The sequence below is a fragment of the Spea bombifrons genome, chromosome 11 (assembly GCF_027358695.1).
Source record: "Spea bombifrons isolate aSpeBom1 chromosome 11, aSpeBom1.2.pri, whole genome shotgun sequence".
NCBI classification, from domain to species: Eukaryota; Metazoa; Chordata; class Amphibia; order Anura; family Pelobatidae; genus Spea; species Spea bombifrons.
The window spans coordinates 21,260,108-21,273,582 of NC_071097.1; the positions used below are offsets into that span (position 1 = coordinate 21,260,108).

A 13,475-nucleotide genomic window follows, 5' to 3' on the forward strand; every position below is an offset into this window, starting at 1 on the left:
TCACGATTCTCCAAGGAGGGGCTGCATATGCAGCAATCTGGGTCTTTTAGGAGCAGATTTAATTGCATGTGATTATTTCCCTTTAACGAGAGTTTGATTACAAATATTCCATCACCTTATTAATGAGCAACTCAACACCTCCCATCTGCTCCCATGTCTCCATCAACCACAACATATTAAAATATGCTTTAAATACATTTTTAGTGAGGCCATCGCCAACCTCTGTTTATTGGTAAAGGACTTTTTATGGGGCTGTTTAATCTTCTAACACTAATCCACGGTAACGTTTCTTTACTATATCTCCCAATAGTGGAAGTTACATAAACAGAAAAGTACATTTTTTTGGATGACAAGGTCAGGCATCAAAGGGGCAAAGGACACATTACAAAGTTCCGACAAGGAAGCCATGAGTATAAAATTCCACAATCACCAATCACAAATAGTGTTTTTACTTGGTGGTGGTTTTTGTTTTATGTTTGTTTGGAGGGGGATTTGGCTTTCTGTGGATTTGGAGAATATGGGTCGAAGGATTGCTCTAGTATTTTTTTATATTTTGATCTCCTACACTATAAAACCAAGCAGCCACAGCGATTAGGGAAAGCTGCTTTTCTTTGAGCCAGCTAAACTTGGTCATCATTTTTTTTTGTTTGTTTTTTGTCTGATCTACTTTCCTTTGGCCCAGATAAGCACTGCACTCTGGTGAACATACACATGCATGCGTTGCTACGCTTGTATTTACCCTGCCACCACCAAAACAGCAAGCAGACAAAACAAAAAGTAAACATGACATTCATCATCTGGTATACAAGAACTATTACTATCTTCTATTTCTAAAGAGCCGATTCAAGAGGTCCACAGACTGATTGTGTTTCCTTGTATGAAGTTACTTTCACCAGCTCTCGATATTTATCATTCTCTCTAGTTATCACAGATGCCTGTACCATCATGCTGACTTTTTTAAATGACAAATGCACTTAAAAAACCATCAGAAAAAGCCTCATAAATATTATATTGAAGAGAAGTGTTATAGCACATATGTGCTCATACTCACAACATGCGTTACACTCAGGATACCCACACAGTATAATTGCAAACACACACACATACATGGATGTAAATGAAAACCGACAGATACATTTAAATTTGAATCTCTCTTATTTACTTGCAATGCTAAGTAGAAAGACCATTACATGCATAGTATCATTTTCTGATTTGCAAATAGCATTTGAAAAAGAAAGATCGCTCAGCTAAACAGCAAATGTTATCATCGCATAGCACCTCTGTATTACTTTCATAGGGACAAGTAATGGGATTCCTGCAAGGAAAGCAAGTCACTCACTGTGAGGTCCTTGGGGTTTCACCTTGGTTCTGTTCAACATAAACATGTATTGAAACTTCAACGTGCTGTTGCTGAATTATTCCAGATTCAAAGGAGTGTGAATGAATGGCTGTGTGTGAATGCATGGATCTGGGTGAGCTCACATACTTCCCATTAGAAATGGTCAAAAAAGGACAATTTTGTTTAAGGGGATGTGTTTGCATGATGTGACTGTGACTATTTGATAGCTTTTAATATAACTGTGTAAGACAGTTAAAGAGGAAGACTGTATCTGGTTTATAGCATGGATTTTATAAACCAATTTTCTGCTACCTGTACACTCATCATTATGACTTGTAGGCCTCCGATACACTCATACCCAACATTATGAGCTCCAAAGAAAGAGGGACAACTGCGATGCCAAGCATATGATGCCTGCAAATGACAAAGGATGTAGGGTGCAATTAATTCCCCTTTAACCATATTGAAAATCACTCCATTAAGATCATCTCTGTCCTTCATGATGCATTTTGCATACGCATCATCATCTAAAGAGGCTGTAAACGTTTAAAATACCATTGGCTTCTCTGATGGATACTTATTGCCCCATAGAAAATTCAGAAAACTGAAACTCTACTGAGAAACAACTTGTTTACTCTAGGGCTGTCAACTGAGACCGGCGGCCAACCATGGCTTCTCTCACCGCTCTTCATAGACCTTTTTAGATTACTCTGTCCAGTTCGGCACCCAACTCTAATGGGAACCCTCAGAAACCAGCCTGCTACTTCTAACGTTGCGGTGTTATAAAACTAATCTTGGGCTTTCTTTCTTCTTAAAAAGCTGTTATTTTTAGAGTTTACTGGCACCTTAAGTCGCTATTCAGTTAAAGGCTGCAGGTGGTGTTGGACTTGCAGCAGAATTAGGAATGTTAAAGGTGTTTTACAAAAAGAATAAAGGGGCTTCAAACGGCTCAGAAATAAAATATCTGGTCAAATTCAGGGCTTCAAGAAGATTAATTAACAGCAGTGAAAGGACAGAAATGAATTGCCACTAAGAAGTGTTGAATTCCATAATATGTCACTTTAATCTTGCAAACTGCACGTCAATCAAATGTGTTTGTTCAAGGATATTAAAGAAAAAATGTAGATCTCACAAAGAGGACCTAAAGCTAGAAGCAACATTGTTCTCACACCTCCGCTCCATGACATCAAACAGCAAGGATAGAATAATCACCCACTGTGCAAATTCCTATGAACAGTAAGGTAGGGTAACCGTATTCACACTGTAGATGTGCAAAAGTTCAAATTTATTGTTAATGCCTCAATACGCAGCGGAAAGTAACAATTAGCTTAGCAGCTGTTAACTGGTGGGGGGAGTGTGTAGTACAGGGCTTCCCAAACCCTAGGAGTCAGGTAGCCATGGCCCATATAAGTTTAGATTGGGCTCTAAAATGTTTGGCCCATTGTATATTGCTCTCTTTGCTCTCTTATTAATGGCGCTGTTCCACTTAAATGAAATATTAATTACACTTTGGGTCATGCTAAGCACAAAAAAACACCTTGGGATTTTATTTCTTTTATAAGGTTTAATCAAATAAAAATTAAATGCTTTTTTCAGTCTCTACGGTGCTTTCTACTAGGCAATTAAGTGTTCCCAGAAAGACGTATGAATGAGGCAAACCTTTACGTAAATAAATATTTTTTTCTGGGAAGGGTTTGAGCATTCAGCAGAACTTGGAATGATGTTTCTAAAGTTTTCAGTTGCAAAAGTATTCTATTTAACATCGGGGTAACAGCTCCCTTACTTATGGGGGGTATCCACAGTGGGGACGGTGGATTTCCCATGGTACAATTTACTGGATTTGTAACGTATACATTGCATTCATGTTGTACACCCACCATACACACCAATTAGAACGCTAGGAAATTGAGTGTACATTCAAAGAGGCGGTATTTAACTATTTCATTGCAAGTTCCCCATCTGGTATTTACAGCGTCAAAAGAGCTTCTGATAGAATTGGCTTTGGAAGCAAGTTACACACACAGCTTGAGTTGGGAAATGGGATGGTAAAACCAGTGAAACACTATACAGACATGTGGCCTGTCTTTAGGAATTCATTGCATATTGGCTCATGCAGCTGGAAGCAAATTGAAAACCAGACAATGATGGTGTACTGAATAGGAGGAAAATGTGAATACTAAACGGCATGATCAAAAAACATTACATATTCATTACTCTGTTCGTTGGCAGCTCACCCATCACACTGTGCAAGTATTTCAAAGCTCCAGGAAGTCACTCAAAAACTCTACACTCAAAATTAATGAGGATGTGAGCAGGGTCAGTAGGCTGCTCAGATTTTACATTTGTTCCAGGCGTCTTTTGTTCAGATACGTGATAAACAGATATTATATTGTTATATTTCACATGCGAGTCCTGCAGCAAGGGGGTTTATGTAGTGTGAATTATGGACCACAGTATATGATGACACATGACAAGTATATGACACACGTGTAACATTCATTCCAAGTATATACATGTCCACCAGTCATGGGGTCCCTGTAGGTGTGACCTAGAGTGTTCGGGTGAAGCGTTGCTTCCTAGGGTCTCCGGGTCACTTTCCTGTTTCTCCAGAAATTGGTTTTATGGACAATAGCACAATTATTTGCCTTTCATTTTAAAGGTAAATCAGAATGTCTGTAATGAATAAGTAGAAAAATACTAATTTAACTAAGGACACGCATACATTTTGCATTAAATTAATTCTTGTTATGAAGGCCTCTGTTAAAGTGAATAAAAAAAAATTGTAAACGTAACCAGACTTCCTTTTGGCACAATATGTGTTTTGACATTACTAGAACCAGAAAAGTCTGGAGCAAACTGTTCATATCCGCTCGAAAATTTCCAAACATACTTATACATGTTTTATCATGTACTACCACAGTATTTCACACTTAAAAGAAATTAAACATTTCAAGACAGGGTAGTTTTGCCAGGCGTAAACATTTAGCCTTGTTATTTAATATGTGCTTTATTTTTCTGTACATTATTCTTGATGCTACAGTTTTCCAGGTAAAACCTATTCTAGGCTGCTACTTCCAGAATCATGGTTAGATGAAGGTCCTGCTTATGGAATCGGTTTATGTTCACAACAAGGTATTGCAGCCTCGTGTTATTTTTAATTAATCTGAGATGATTTCTATCAGGGATGGCCAGATAATGAATCTCTGTGATGCAGAAAAATGCTCGGTCAAGTTTTAAAATGCAAATCTAAAGCCGGCAGAGCTGCCATATCAAATAGGGTCATTTTCTTTTCAGCTTCCTAGTTTTACGAAAGAAGCAGAGTCAGGGCGTAACTAGAAAACACTGGCCCTTGATGTCCTGGGGCCCCCTGACTTTAACAGCTGGTTTGTGCCATCATTGCCATCCCCAAAACTTGTCTGTGCCTTCTTTGCCCCCTTCCAACATACACTCTGGCACACATATGTAAACACACTTACACAAATTACACATACTTACTCATACTCACTAACACACACGTACACACTCATTCTAGCACACACTCCATCTTACCCCACTTACACATCTATGCTCACACACAAACACATACACATCCATGCTCACACACACACAGTTACACATCCATGCTCACACACAATTACACATCAGTGCTCACACACATACACGCACACAATTACACATCAGTGCTCACACACATACACCCACACAATTACACATCAGTGCTCACACAATTACACATCCATGCTCACACACATATACACACACAATTACACATCAGTGCTCACACAATTACACATCCATGCTCACACACATACACACATAATTACACATCCATGCCCACACATACACCCACACAATTACACATCCATGCTCACACACATACATAATAATTTCTACCTGACTTCTGCCCCCGCTTACCTCTCCCCTCTTTAGCAGAGTCCCGTCTGGCTGCTTGCACACCGTGCAGACTGTCTCCCCATGCCGGGTTCAAAATAGTTTAGAAAGAGCCCTTCCAACCTGAACCCCACTGGGCCCTTACTAAACTATTTTGAACCGTTACAAGGAGACAGGAACAGGGGGTTGCACGGCCACTGAACAGAGTGAATGTCATACCTTCAATGTGTGGATGGAAAAGAGAAAGGGAGATTTTATTTAAATAAGTAACAATTAGAAGACACTTTTAAGCCATGGCTTGTATTCTGTGTGGTTTCTGTCCCTTGTGCTCTTGTTGCTTTGCTCTTTCAGATGCAGTATTGGAAATTTCACACAGGGCTGCAGCTTTTACATTAGCTTTCCCTTCAGGCTCCAGAAGCCTTAGCAACAATAACCAGAGTAGGCCGAACATAGCAACAGCCAGAGGTCAACCTTCATCTTCCCTCCGCCAAGCGCATTCCAACAGCTAAATCACTTGTAGCATAGGAGACTTGAACCCAAAAGCGAAAAACAAAAAAAAACAACCAGTTTAAAAAATATTGTGTAATTCATAAGAACCCCCATTAAAAATAACACACCCATACGCATTATTCACATTACTATAAAGCAGGGTCTTGCCTTATTTTACTAAGCTAATCGTGAAAACAGAACGTGACAGATTTCTAATGCCTTCTAAAAGCATTGAGCCAATATTTATATAAACTAAACCGGACCAAGAAAGTAACACATTTTCTTCAACTCTTAAACCAACAGAACCATTACTCATACTTTTACCTTGGAACGGTAATTTGGACTAATGTTTTAATGAATTTGTAACTTCCCACCAGAAACACTTTTTAAGCACAACCCTTAATAACGTTACACTAAATATCTCAATGCAAAAGTCAAGCCAAACAAATAAACACCAATTGTGAATACACCAGCAGTGATCATTTTACCTTATTTCATTTAAAACATTAATAATCTCTTGACTCAATCAACTCAATACTTAAAAGGTTAAAAAAAATGATGTGCTACAACAATCCAAAGTGCTACAAAGTGCTACAACAATCCAAATGTCCCGATTCCCTCCCTAATGTGTTCCTTTTTAAGGGGCTCTGAATGTTTGCCGGGTAAGAGTGTACAGCCATAAAAGTCAAAATAAGGTGTCTATACATAGCGGGAAATGTGTTTTTACACTACTGCTCAAATGTTTGCAGTCCCTTGGACATTTCCTTGGTTTTTAAAGACAAACTAATTTTATCAATTAAAATATCAAATGGATCAGAAATACAGTGTAGATATTTCTTTATGTTGTAAATGACTATAGTAACTGGAAACGGGTGATTTTAATATATTCATAGGCACTTTATCACCCCCATCGCTCGTGTGTTCTAATGGTACATTGTGTTTGCTAATCCAAGTTTAAGTTTAGTTTAAAAGGATCATTAGAAGGTTCTTTGGCATATAAATTAGTACAGCTAGAAATGTATTTGTTTTCCATGAAAACGGTCTAAGTGACCCTAAACCTTTAAATAGCAATTTATATTCAGTTGTGTAAACAAATATATATACTGTTCTCTATCAAGAGGAGGAAAATGTTCCTTAATAACGTCATGTCATCTAAAACAAAAGCTTTCCGCTGTGGTCACGTCAAACGCTGGGTGTGTAGCATTTAGCCGCCAGCACATGGAAAAAAGATGTCCGGGGACTGTTGCCCACCATCCTTAACCCCTTCAGGACCGGGATTTTTAAGCTAGGGTGTCGCTAAAGGACCGGAGCCGTTTTTGTGTTTTTGCCATGTCTTTCTTCAACTGTAATTTCTCTCTTATCAATTGGTGCACCCACACAAATCATATATTGTTTTTTTCAGCACAAGTAGGGCTTTCATTTGAAACCATATTAAGCTGGGTAGTACATTGTTTTATTTGAAATAAACTGGAAAAAGTGGGGAAAAAATGAAAAAAATGCATTTTTTTACAGTTTTGTATACATACAAATTGTACACACATTGAACCAATGGGAAAAAATTATCCCAAATATATTCATTAAGTTGTCCTGATTTGGAAACCACCCAACATGGCCAGGATTTTTATCTATTTTGACCAGTATAGGGGAAAATATTGCAAGGCATGCATTACGTTTTTGAAATGTAATTTTTTTCAAATTTGGCATGGTAGTCTAATAACTGCAATAGTTGTCACAGATACTGATTATCCCCCCAAAATTATATATTTATGAACAGTAGATAAATCAAGGTGTACAACTAGGGTCATTTTGACACTTTTCAAACAGGGATTTTATCGCCAATTGCTGCCAAATTTTGAGGTATTTTTATATTTTTTTATTTTTTTTTGCATATGTTGCAATGTTGCTTTAGATTTTATATTATATTTTGTATAGAATATGTGCAACTGCAGAAAAAAACACCAAATTGTGTTCACCAACATCCCCCGGTTCCAACAAGGCCTCACATGCATGGTTCATGCAATTTTTGAGGAAGCTATGAGGGCAAAACTGGAACATGCGCATTTTCGTTTTCACATTTGGAATTTTCAGAAATTGGTTTCCTGGGCCCATATCCCATTTGGGAGATTTTGGAAGCCCCCCAATGTAAATTACCCCATAAAAGTATACATTTATGAACAGTAGACAAGTCAAGGTAGTTTTGACAGTTTTCAGTTAGCCATTTCTTCACTGATGTCTGCCAAACTTCACAGGGAAATTATTTTATTGCGTTTTTAAGGCATACATTTCAACGTTGCACTGAATTTCTTGCACACCATAAGTGCAACAGTGGAAGAAAGCACCACATTTTGTTCACCAACATCCCATGATTCCAACAAGGCCTCACATGCATGGTTCATGCATTATTTGAGGAAGCTATGAGGACAAAACTGGAACATGTGCATTTACATTTTTTAAAATATTTTTTTTATCAGATTACTTGTAAGTGACAGGTTTAGGCCGCTGACATCAATCAGGGAGACCGATCAATAATCAGCGACTTAAAATGTCACCGACAAGTGATCAGGTAATAATTATGATTTTTTCATTTATTAATAATTTGTTTTTTCATAATTACCCTAGATGACCCCTCTCTCTTTGTAGAGCAGGGTCATCCGTGGGCTGCCATAATGATCCGATCACTCCTATTGGCCAGGAGCGATCTGATCAGCCCAGCATTTGACCTGGAAGCACCCTGGACTTTCAGGTCAGTGCTGTTATTTATTTTATTATTATTATTATTATTTTATTAATTTTTTTAAATTAATTTATTTTAAAAAAAAATTTTATTATTATTTTTTACATTTTTTTTTTAACTCTTTCAATGCTGATGCTCCATTGAAGCACAGCATTGACTGGTATTTAGTCCCCACAAGCTTGTGGGGACTAATATTAACCCTTGCAATGCTGCGATGGGGGTCATACACAATCACAGCATTGAAGGGGTTAATTGAGGAAGAGGAGGGTAGGGGTTAACTGAGGAAGGGTGAGGGTGGGGGAGCTGGTCTCCACACTCATGTGGAGACCAAAGAACCCTGTCTCCCTGTCCCTGAAGCTGCCTCTGGCAGCTGGGACACAATCTCCAACAGACTGGAGATTGTAGGGGAGGAGTCTCTCTGATCAGTCCTACAGGACTGATCAGAGGACTTCTGGGGGCTCGTTTTTGCTGTTGCTGGTCTGCCTGGGTTTCCAGGCAGACCACCAGCAGCAGAGCCCCCTACAAAACGGGAATTAACCCCTTCAATGCCGCGATCGCGGCATTCAATGCCGCGATCGCGGCATTGAAGGGGTTAACGCTGCACTGACGCTCTCATGGAGCGATCAGGCAGCAGGGGGGTGTTGGGTCAGGTCCCCACACTTGTGTGGGGACCCATTCAACAGCCCCCCCCCTTCCCTGAAGCTGCCTGTGGCAGCTGAAACCGCGATTGCAGATCTTTCTGCAATCGCTGTTTCTGCCTACAAAATCACTCCGTGGGAGTGATCATAGGCATGGGGGCGGGCTTAGACAGGCTGTGCTGTCTGCCCAGGAGTCCTGGGCAGACAGTAGCAGCGGCGCCTCCACGATCACCGCGATCGTGGTGATGTGGGGGCGTTTTTTGGAGGAGACGTACCTGGTACGTCCCGGTCTACCGGTGACCAGTAACCAGGAAGTACCAGGTACGTCCCGGTGCTGAAGGGGTTAAGAAGCGGTATATGTTTATAAGCCATTTGATTATGAGCAGACAGGGCAGAGTGAAATTAGGGGCCAAATAACAAGCAATCAGTGTTAAGCATACTACATATCAATTACTTATACTTTCCGATCAGATTCCTGTTATTTTATCTAAACCTGTTTTGCATTAAGTCAATTTACATTCATTTCTTTCACGAACACACACAGTTATATTTTTTCCAAATCCTCACATTATGCAAACGTGTTTTTCAAAACTAAAGATCCTTTTTTGTCTCTCTTCTTGACAGTTTCATGAAGAATGAATGAGAATCATAACATTCTTCTCATAAGACAGTGATGAATGTCGCCATGCCAAGATTTAGTTATTCGACCAAAAAGTGGAATAGAAAAATGTTGCCAAGAACATCAAAAAAGCATATTAAAAAATAAAATACAACAGAATTATGAGTCACTTAAAAGTAAAATATAGACAGGGAAAAAAACCCAACAATATTTATTTAATATTTACAATTTGTCCACGAGATGCATTTGAATTATCCAAAGCTTGGATTCAACACTTACCGAGAGGTTAATTTTCACCTGTACATCATGCTACATTTACACTAGTTTCTATGGCAACACAATAACGGATGTTTCTGCCGAGGTATTTGTATCCTAGCGAATGAGATTTTATTGTACGAATCAGAGAAAAGATATCCTGTCTCCATGGAGAAATGTCCTGATACTATTTTCAGGCACTTATTCTTCTGTACTATCCTACAAAAGGTAATTTACAAAGCAGTGAACAGATAATACCTTTTCCTATTTCCCATACACCTGTTAATACAGATCTGGATAAGAAAAAGGTAAAAAAAAAATCTGGAAAAAAAGGTTAAATATTTAATTAAAGCGGCTACTGAATGATCGAGACGTTTGGGGGCATAAATGGGCAAATTGCAAGGACATCCTTTTTTATGAAGTTATCCACAGCTAAAATGAACTAAATCACAATTCGGTACCAAAAATTCTCACCCTTCTCTAAATCCTTTGCTGCAATCTACCGTATGACACATATATTAATCGTGCTGAAATGGTATACAACTTACTCTCTGTATTGGCTGACCTCATAGTACAACCTCAACAAATTTACTACATACTATTTACAAAAACAAATCATTCTAAAAATGAGTAAATAATTAATGATTTTACGCAAACAAACCAGGGTTATATCCACAGCCACTTTTATACTACACAGTAAATGGTGGAAAACGACACCTAAACCATGTTTTATTTGAAACATACTGTTCTATACTGTTTGTACATGCAACAGAGCAATGGAAAGAAATCGTCTCATCCATAGAACAGTAGACTGATATCACTACAACATACCTATGTGTTATACATTTACTATTTTGCCTATTTTTGCACCACGCTGAACCATACACCATTCACTTTCAAGTGCCGTGTGTAAAATCATTACACAACAGCTGCAACATTAAATAGGAATAATGTATAATGTTTACATACTTAAAGGGACACTCCAGCCATCACATGAACTCTACGGCATACGACAGCTGGGAGGTCCCTTAAAATTCCCATGGTGTCCCCATGGAAAATGTACGGGGGATTCAGCCAAACGTATATCCTGATATATTTACCTCCAGTCAGCTACGACACAAGGGGGTGTCTAACTCCATTGATTTGAAAGAATCATTGGACCCTGGGGGTGCATGTCATTGTAAAGAATGCAAGTTTTTCACATGCATTTTTCTTTGGTGCGGCAGTCAATGGACATAAAACTGTCTCTCCTAAATCTAGAATTGCAGAGATACGGGGTTAGCCTGTACTAACTGCTTCTGGGAGCTTATTATATAGTAACCAAGGAATCCCTCTTTGATGTGCGTTGAACCCATGCCAATAGGTAGAAAAGAATGCAGCTGCAGGGCATCTCTGTTCGGCGGATGGGAGGATGCTACTGAGCTAACATATAACGCTCAAAAACTGGTTTCCCTTTAAGGTGACCTCTCCTTTTGTTTTCTCCTTAAGCAAATATTTCATGTATGTAATACAGTTGGATTCCATATGAAGGAAACCAAGACACACAAGCAGCAGGGAAGGTGTGTGAGTTGATGTCTTGTCTGACTTGGCGATTTACGTTGTTAGTAAAGACCAAGACCTTAAAGAGGAAATCCCACGATAAAGCACTTTTCAACTTGAGCATAAAATACAGCGCTATATACACTGTTCACATCGCCAAGGGTATTATCTCCATTTGTTCCGATAAACTTCTTTTATCTGCAGACCCGGCCATTTTAGTCAGTCGTGTGATATTTTGGGTGACTTTCTCTGCAGTTACCACACTGAGCTGATTCTTATCGCCAGTTCTAATTAAGTCCATTCCTGATACAGAAATCTCATACTAGGAGTTCCCCTTTTAACACCTAAGGAAGTGGGGTATACAGAAAAACTGGCCCTTGCGTTATAATTACCGTGATTCTTGTAAAAATATATTTGTTGTGCTTTAAAACACACTAATATGCAGTTTAACCATATTTCTTTAAGGCTGAATTGTGGACCATCAGTCTTTTTTAAATCAGCACAAATATCTTAAATACAGAGACTTTGATTCCTTAAAATTTAGGTATTTATCTAAACCAGACTTAATTAGTCTTTACTTAGCCAACGTATAATTTGCATTTACTTTCCCTTTACAGACAACACACTGCGTTGTAAAAAACTATGGCACCAAGTGGCTAAATTGGATCTTACAGCTTCAAAACTGCTGCCAAACATTCAAACCATTATTTTAGGGCTGCAACTAACGATTATTTTAATAATCGATTAATCGGCCGATTATTTTTTCGATTAATCGATTAATCGGATAAAAAAAAACAATATGCAAATTTTTCGTTTATTTAAAAGAATTTAATGAACTGGATGTTAAAAAACAACTTAAAATTTACATTAACATTCTTATTTTGTTATGATGTAATAAAAAACAATATTTTCAAAGTACAAGAACCCAAACACAATATTTATGAAACAAAATAACCCCAAACATTCTGAAAAGAGGTGGACTATTACTGTTCAAGAAACTTTGCCCCAGCACTTTGCACTTTGCACCCAGCACTTTGCACCCAGCACTTTGCACCCAGCACTTTGCACCCAGCCCTGGCACTTTGCACCCAGCACTTTGCACCCAGCACTTTGCCCCAGCCCTGGCACTTTGCATCCAGCACTTTGCACCCAGCATTCAGCACTTTGCACCAGCACTTTGCACTTTGCACCCAGCCCTGGCACTTTGCACCCAGCACTTTGCACCCAGCCCTGGCACTTTGCACCCAGCACTGGCACTTTGCACCCAGCACTTTGCACTGTGCCCCTGCACCCAGTCTCTAACTCTGCCCTGCACCCAGCCCTGCCCCCACATTCTGCCCTGCCCCCACACTCACACTCTGCCCTGCACCCACTCTGCCCTGCACCCACACTCACACCCTGCCCTGCATCCCCACCCCCACTCTGCCCTGCACCCAGTCTCCCACTCTGCTCTGCACCCACACTCACACCCTGCATCCCCACCCCCACTCTGCCCTGCACCCAGTCTCCTGCCCTGCACCCCCCACCCCCACTCTGCCCTGCACCCCCACCCCCACTCTGCCCTGCACCCCCACCCCCACTCTGCCCTGCACCCACACTCACGAACCGCTCTGTGCGAATGGAGCCACTCTGTGCGAGTGGCTCCATTCGCACAGAGCGGTTCGCTCTGTGCGAGTGGCTCCATTCGCACAGAGCGGTTCGCTCTGTGCGAGTGGCTCCATTCGCACAGAGCGGTTCGCTCTGTGCGAGTGGCTCCATTCGCACAGAGCGGTTCGCTCTGTGCGAATGGAGCCACTCGCACAGAGCGAACCGCTCTGTGCGAATGGAGCCACTCGCACAGAGCGAACCGCTCTGTGCGAATGGAGCCACTCGCACAGAGCGAACCGCTCTGTGCGAATGGAGCCACTCGCACAGAGCGAACCGCTCTGTGCGAATGGAGCCACTCGCACAGAGCGAACCGCTCTGTGCGAA

At 40.2% G+C, this 13,475-nt stretch overlaps 1 protein-coding gene across 1 annotated transcript in view; it reads right to left on the reverse strand.

The window, feature by feature from the left end:
- REEP3 (receptor accessory protein 3) overlaps positions 1-13,475 on the reverse strand; it is a 68,250-nt gene that overhangs the window by 26,376 nt on the left and 28,399 nt on the right. The window lies entirely within an intron of this gene.